Here is a 6,472-nt window from a genome sequence, read left to right on the forward strand (position 1 = left end):
AGAATCGGTTTCTAACTAATTACTATTTATGCATATTATAACACTATGATAAGATTAAATTGACATGTGCATCGTACTTTAATAATTTGGCTAAGCAATTTGATTTGTAACCTGTTTGACAAAGTAAAAATAGAACATAAGTGTTACAAAGGAGACTAAAGTTGGCTGGTGTGAGTGGTAAGGGCTCTCATCTCTTAAACATGTGGTCAGAGGTTCGATTCCTGACTCTTGCGAATGAAAAAGCCAAACTTGGGAGGGGTCAACCCATTAAATTGCCTTCAGTACCCCGAAGGAGATTGTCCCAGCTGTCGGTAGGGGATACTCCTGGTCAACACCAAAAAAAAAACAAAGGAGACTAAAGTGTAGAAAAGAGTAAAGGGCAATAATGCAACAACATGTCAATAACTTATTAAAGATTTTTGCTACCATTCGATATTTCTAATACACCATTGTAGAAAAAAGAAAAACTGACAAAAATGAAAAAGTCATCCAAACCAAGAAAAAAATCTGTAAAGAAGATCCATAGCCATTATTTCGAATCTCGTGCATTGTTATTGATATGTGAGTATGTCATCCTCCTATAATATTAATACAAGCACACAAAAAAATAACTAATAAAATTCTAATTAATTCAAAACATAATCAATACTATATATTAAATCCAGAAACCAAGGGACTTCAATGTAATTAAAGAAAGTTATAGAAATTAATTATACTATATAGTTTTAAATCACTAGCACCGTGTGATGGACCCGATTAAGGGATCTCAATGCAAATATTATATAGTTTGGGTTAAAATTAAATTATATAGAAACTTGGTAATTTTCCTAAACATTTGTAAGAGACTAAAATATGTTCAATTTCCTTGAAATAAAATAATTAATTAAGATGGTCATTTTCAAGGAGACTAAAATAAAAAAGATACTTGGTAATTTTCCTAAATATTTATAGAAGATGGTCAATTTCCTTAAAATAAAATAATTAATTAGTATAAACATGCACACTTATGGTATTAATTATTATCATCATAAAATTATATATATAGAGATGTTAATTATTAAACATACAAAAATATAATATAAGTAGGTTATAAATATTTCAAGTTAGATTCCATAATATATAAATTACATAATTCTTTCGATTTGATTTAATGCATATATGTAATATATTTATATAAATATATAATCCTCTTAAAATTGCATGCCTAAGTAGAAAAAAGAAAAGAATTTTAGTAACATTGGATATAGTTATATGATAGTAATCACTCATTTGAATAGTAAAAGTAACAATATTATTAGCGAGATTAGTGAAAGTGGTATAAACAACAACGGAAGTAGTGAAATAATCAATATTAATGCAGCAATAGTGAAAGTAACAATAATTACGGCGGGAGTAGTGAAATTATCAATATTAATGCGGCAGTATTGACAGTAACAATAATTACGGCGGGAGTAGTGAAAGTAACAATGATTACGGGCAAGTAGTGAAATGTTATTACTATTGTTTCATTAACCAGAGTAAAATATTAATGGCGGGAGTATTGAATTTGTCTCAAAATTTATTTCACCGTAATTTTAAGATAAAAATAGAAAAATATATTAATGATAAATTTATGGGTTATGCAACTTTAACTAATTTTATTTAATGAAAAAAAAAAATTAATGGTAAGTAGAGGTAGCCGGGCGAAGCCGGGCACCAATACTAGTAAAAATAAAAAGTGAAACAATTAATTTAGTTCTCATTGTATAGTTTACCTACCAATTTTTTGAATAAAGTTGAAAATTTATTCTCCTGCAATATTAATATAAACACAAAAAAGTAACTAATAAGATTCTAATTAATTCAAAACATAATAAAAATAAAAAGCAAAATAATTAATTTAGTTCTTTAACTATACCTTACCTACCAATTTTTTGAATAAAGTTGGAAATTCATTCTCCTGCAATATTAATACAAACACAAAAAATAATAACAAATTAATACAAAACATACGAAAAATAAAAAACGAAACAATTAGTTTACTTTTCTATGTATACTTTAGGTGCTATTTTTTTGAATAAAACTAAAAATTAGGGTAAATATAATAGTTATATATATGAAAAATTCTATTACAAATTCTCTCAAAATTTTATGAATAAAAGAAAAATAAAAAAATATGGTACATAAATATGGAGTATATATAGTAATGATGAAAGGAAAGTTAAAAGGTCATTTCATTAAATAAATGAAATAATGGTTAAATAAATAAGGTAAATAAATAAAAAAAATAAGAGAGGAGATCAATGTTTTACAATTTTTTTTCTTTCTTTTTTTGTGTTTATACCTTACAATTTTTTAAATTTTTTTACCTTATATTTTTAAATTTTCTTAAATTGGTAATCCATATCACTTTTTTCTTACCATGTCACATTAAAAGTTGTCACGTCACAATTAAACTTGCAATGTCACATTTTTTAAGTTAACCTTTTAATAAGATTTTATAGATAGAAACTATTATAGGTTTTATAAGTAGGTTTTATAGCCATTATACAACCATAAATTCCAATATTTTATTTTTATTTTTAATTTATTTTGTGGTATTATTTAATTATATAATTGATTGCCGAGAAACTCAAGAGGTGAATTAAATAGGAAAAAATATCAATGAAAATTATGGGTGTTAACTGTTAAGTAATATAAAGAGTTTTAATCAATTTATTGACATATTATATTATAAAAATCAATTAAATAGGAAAAAATTTTAATTAATTTGGTGGGTGTTAAGTATTATGAAGAGTTTTAATCAATTTATTTCCATGTTTAATTAAAAAAAATGAATTAAATAGGAAAAAATGTTAATAAAAATGGTGGGTGGTAAGTAATATGAAGAGTTTTAATTAATTTAATAACATGTTTTATTACAAATATTTCAATTTCAATTATAAATTATAAATTTTATTAACATGTTTTATAACAAAAATTTCAATTAAAATGTCAATATTAATTATAAATTATGAAATTTTGATGTAAATTTCTAAGGTTTACATAAATTTGGGAAAATAATATGTTTAATATACAAAAATCATTTAAGAATGTAGATAATATCTTTTAATATTATAGATAAGTGAACTAAATTAATTTATAGATAAATGAATTAAATTAATGCCATGTAATAATAAATTAATGTCGGTTAACGAAATGAGCGAAAAAAGGGGATTGTCGTTGTCGGTAGGAACATTGATGATAAGAGACGGGGTAATTGGGTATGAATGTGTGTGTGGCATTTGGGTTATGGGGCTGATGTGAGCTTCAAATGTCTGCGTGGCTTTTTTTATCCTACGTGGCATTGTCTACGTGGACTTAATTGGACATTTTAGGGTAGCCTTTTAATAGTATTTATAGATAGTATAAAAAGGCGAACATTGAGTACATTTTTAAATGATATGTGATATAACCACATGATTTCAAGAAGTCATATTACAAGTCTCATCATCATAATTATTTTCTTTTATGTCCCCTAATATTTATTCTTACAATTACAATACTAGTATAGTTCCCGTGCTACAACACGGTATTTTTTAGATTTGTTTTATAAAGAATTTTTCTTATAAAATTAATTGTATAAATTAACTATACTTGGAGTTTAATGTTATAATGTACGGAGTACTAAAAATAATCTTAGTAAGAGGTAGAAAACGAAAGTTTACTATCATCAAAAGACACTTTAAGTTACGTTATTTCTGTCTGAAACTGTTTTTACTTTACTGTTAAAAATAACATTATAATGTTATATCGTTATATGATATGACATAAAATAAAATTAAGTGATGTAAAATCTAATTAAAATGCATATTACCTTATAACGAAAACAGGTAAAAACAGTATACTACGCATTTAAAAAGACAATTTACAAATAATTAACTAATATTTTTATTTTTATTTTTTATTTTTAACAAAAAAAATACATAAAAATTTGTTAAGTCATTTAGAAAACCATATTTAGAGTCTAACTAATGAAGGATAATATTATAAAAAGGAGATTTGCGTAATTTTAGAGTGTAATTGATGAAGGATAACATTTATGAAAATGATTGTATACTAATAAATTAGGATAATAAAATTATTTCTTGTAAACACTACTACAAAAAAGGCTTCTTGCAGCGCTTTTATTTTCTTTTACAGGCGCTAAATAGCGTCGCTAAGGGCTATACCGACGCTATCAAAAGCGTCGGCTTTGCCTACGCCGCTAGGTCCTTTTAAGGCGCTAATTATATGCGTCGGTATATATTGTATAATAGCGCCGCAACATTGTTATCAGGTATACAATGAAACATCAGAGCATTTAAGGGTTAGCTTCATGCTAACACCGCTTATTAAAACATCTCTCATAAATGTACGCATATTTCTATAGAATCTCAGTGCCTATTACAACAATGTGTGATTAAGCATACATATGTCACAATTTCAACGTAAAGAATTTTTATTGAATAAAAACAATATTGTTGGATACATGCCCCATTCCATGTATTACAAACCATTGTTAAAAAACAATACAGCAAAAATAAACTCGATGCTAAACTATATACTGTAGAAAGCTGAAGTACAATACAACCTATTGACTGACTGTCTCAGTGACATATCATAAGCAATACGATGGTTACTCTAGCATGCTTCATCCTACTATCTGCCTGCATAACATATTTCAATCCATTGTCAACTTGGAAAAATTTCATGTTCTCTCGCAAACATCAATCTGCAACAAGTGCAAAGAAAAACTTAACGCCCTTAGGATTTATTTCACCAATGAAAAACAGTTGGCATATGGAACTCGTGTAAAGCAATGAAATGAATAAAGAGATGTATGTACCAGCAATAAGTATATCAGTATGAGTTTCTCCTACATATTATATCTCATCTAATTTGCTCTACCTGCATATTGCTAAACAAACAATTGTAGTTATGTCCCCTCCTATCCATTTTCCTTCAGATGTTTTCATTCAAACAAGGATTAAGAAAACTAGCACATACCATTTGGCGAGTTGCGTATCATATATTCCAATTACCTTAGTCGAAAAGATCCATTCCTACATTAATATTACAAATAATGTCAAACTATACTTGTACAAGCACGCACTTTTAAAGGGGGGGGGTCAGATAAGAAATGGTAGTCAAAGGCGCCTGTCAACATCTAAAAGAAGGATATTGAGAAAGACAGGGCAGGGAATCATAAACTATAGAGAGTAGGGCTTGCTTAAGACCGTCTGAAGTTAAGACGTCTCACAAACTCTTTCCATTTTCGTCTCCATTATAATCCATTATGAGGTGCCTTAAATGCTTAAGTTAAGGCAGTGTCTTAAACAAGAATTGTTGAAGTATAAAACCATTTGCACCACAATCAAGACACAAGTCACTACTCAGGCCACAAGTTCAACTTCCTTTCACAATAAGGTGCAATACAAAACTATAACTATTCACAAAGGAGTAATTACACACAGCCACGAAATTAGCCCTGCAATTAAACAATGAAGAACTAACAGGAAAATTAACACAGTTTACCCCTCAAAATGGGATGTCATATTCAAAGCAGCATACCAAAACAAAGAAACCCCCAATTTTCGAGTTCCACCAGAAACCCCCAATTTTCGAGATCACATATACAACTGAATGAATAAGATTATAACATATACAATTACATAATGATAGAATGAATGTAATTCTCGAGTTCAACCAAAACAAAGAAACCCCCAATTTTCTACTGGGAGAAAAAAAAAAAGAAATATAAGTAAAAAGACAATTAAAACTCTAAAATCAACCAAAATATATATACAAATATACAAAAAGAACCAGAAAGATTGAAAGAAGCAGAAAACCTCGTATGTTAATTTGGCCACCATGAGGGTTAGCATCTCAATTCTCTCCCATCTCTAGAAGATATGAATATACTGAGTGGTGGGAGGTTTTAATTTCAAGTTTCAAGGCTATATGCGTAGACAAGGGAGATAGGCGGTAGAATAAAATTTTCATTTCTTGCCTCCCGCGTATTGTATATGCTGAAAACCACGGCGCTATTATCAAGCGCTTTTTAGAAGCGCCTTATTTTTGGGTTAATTGAACTTAATTCAGCGTTTATTGGGCTGAGCGCCGTTAGATGAGCGTCGTAAGAAGTCTTTTTTGTAGTAGTGAAAAGAGGTAAATATAAATGTAATATTGTTTCCATATATAGTTTTGAGAATTATTTTCTTAGGCGGGAAAACTACTAAGAGTTTTTATTCTCTTAGTAGTAGGGGGATTAGAAAAAAATTAAAGAAGACAATAAACTTTTTATCTTCTTCCACTTCAATACTTTATTCAGTTCACCACAAGCATTTAACCATACTTTTCATCTTCTTTCTCCATAACTCATTTCTCAAGTTTCTTTATAATGATTCATATTTTTAGTTTACCTTAAAACTTTTGATGATATTATGACTTCTTAATTACTACTTTTTTTTCT

General features: G+C 28.0%; 1 long non-coding RNA gene across 2 annotated transcripts; it reads right to left on the reverse strand.

The window, feature by feature from the left end:
* Positions 1-4,440: 4,440 nt before the first annotated feature.
* LOC141591266 (uncharacterized) lies at positions 4,441-6,171 on the reverse strand. 2 transcript variants are annotated; one of them, XR_012520775.1, is made up of 4 exons: positions 5,850-6,171; positions 5,008-5,063; positions 4,847-4,908; positions 4,441-4,732 (listed from the first exon to the last, which is right to left on the reverse strand). It is a non-coding gene; the product is annotated as an uncharacterized LOC141591266 (long non-coding RNA). The 2 variants fall into 2 exon arrangements; XR_012520773.1 differs by having other exon boundaries at positions 4,847-4,918.
* Positions 6,172-6,472: the final 301 nt, after the last annotated feature.

Source organism: Silene latifolia, chromosome 7 (genome assembly GCF_048544455.1).
Source record: "Silene latifolia isolate original U9 population chromosome 7, ASM4854445v1, whole genome shotgun sequence".
In the NCBI taxonomy this organism is placed as follows: Eukaryota; Viridiplantae; Streptophyta; class Magnoliopsida; order Caryophyllales; family Caryophyllaceae; genus Silene; species Silene latifolia.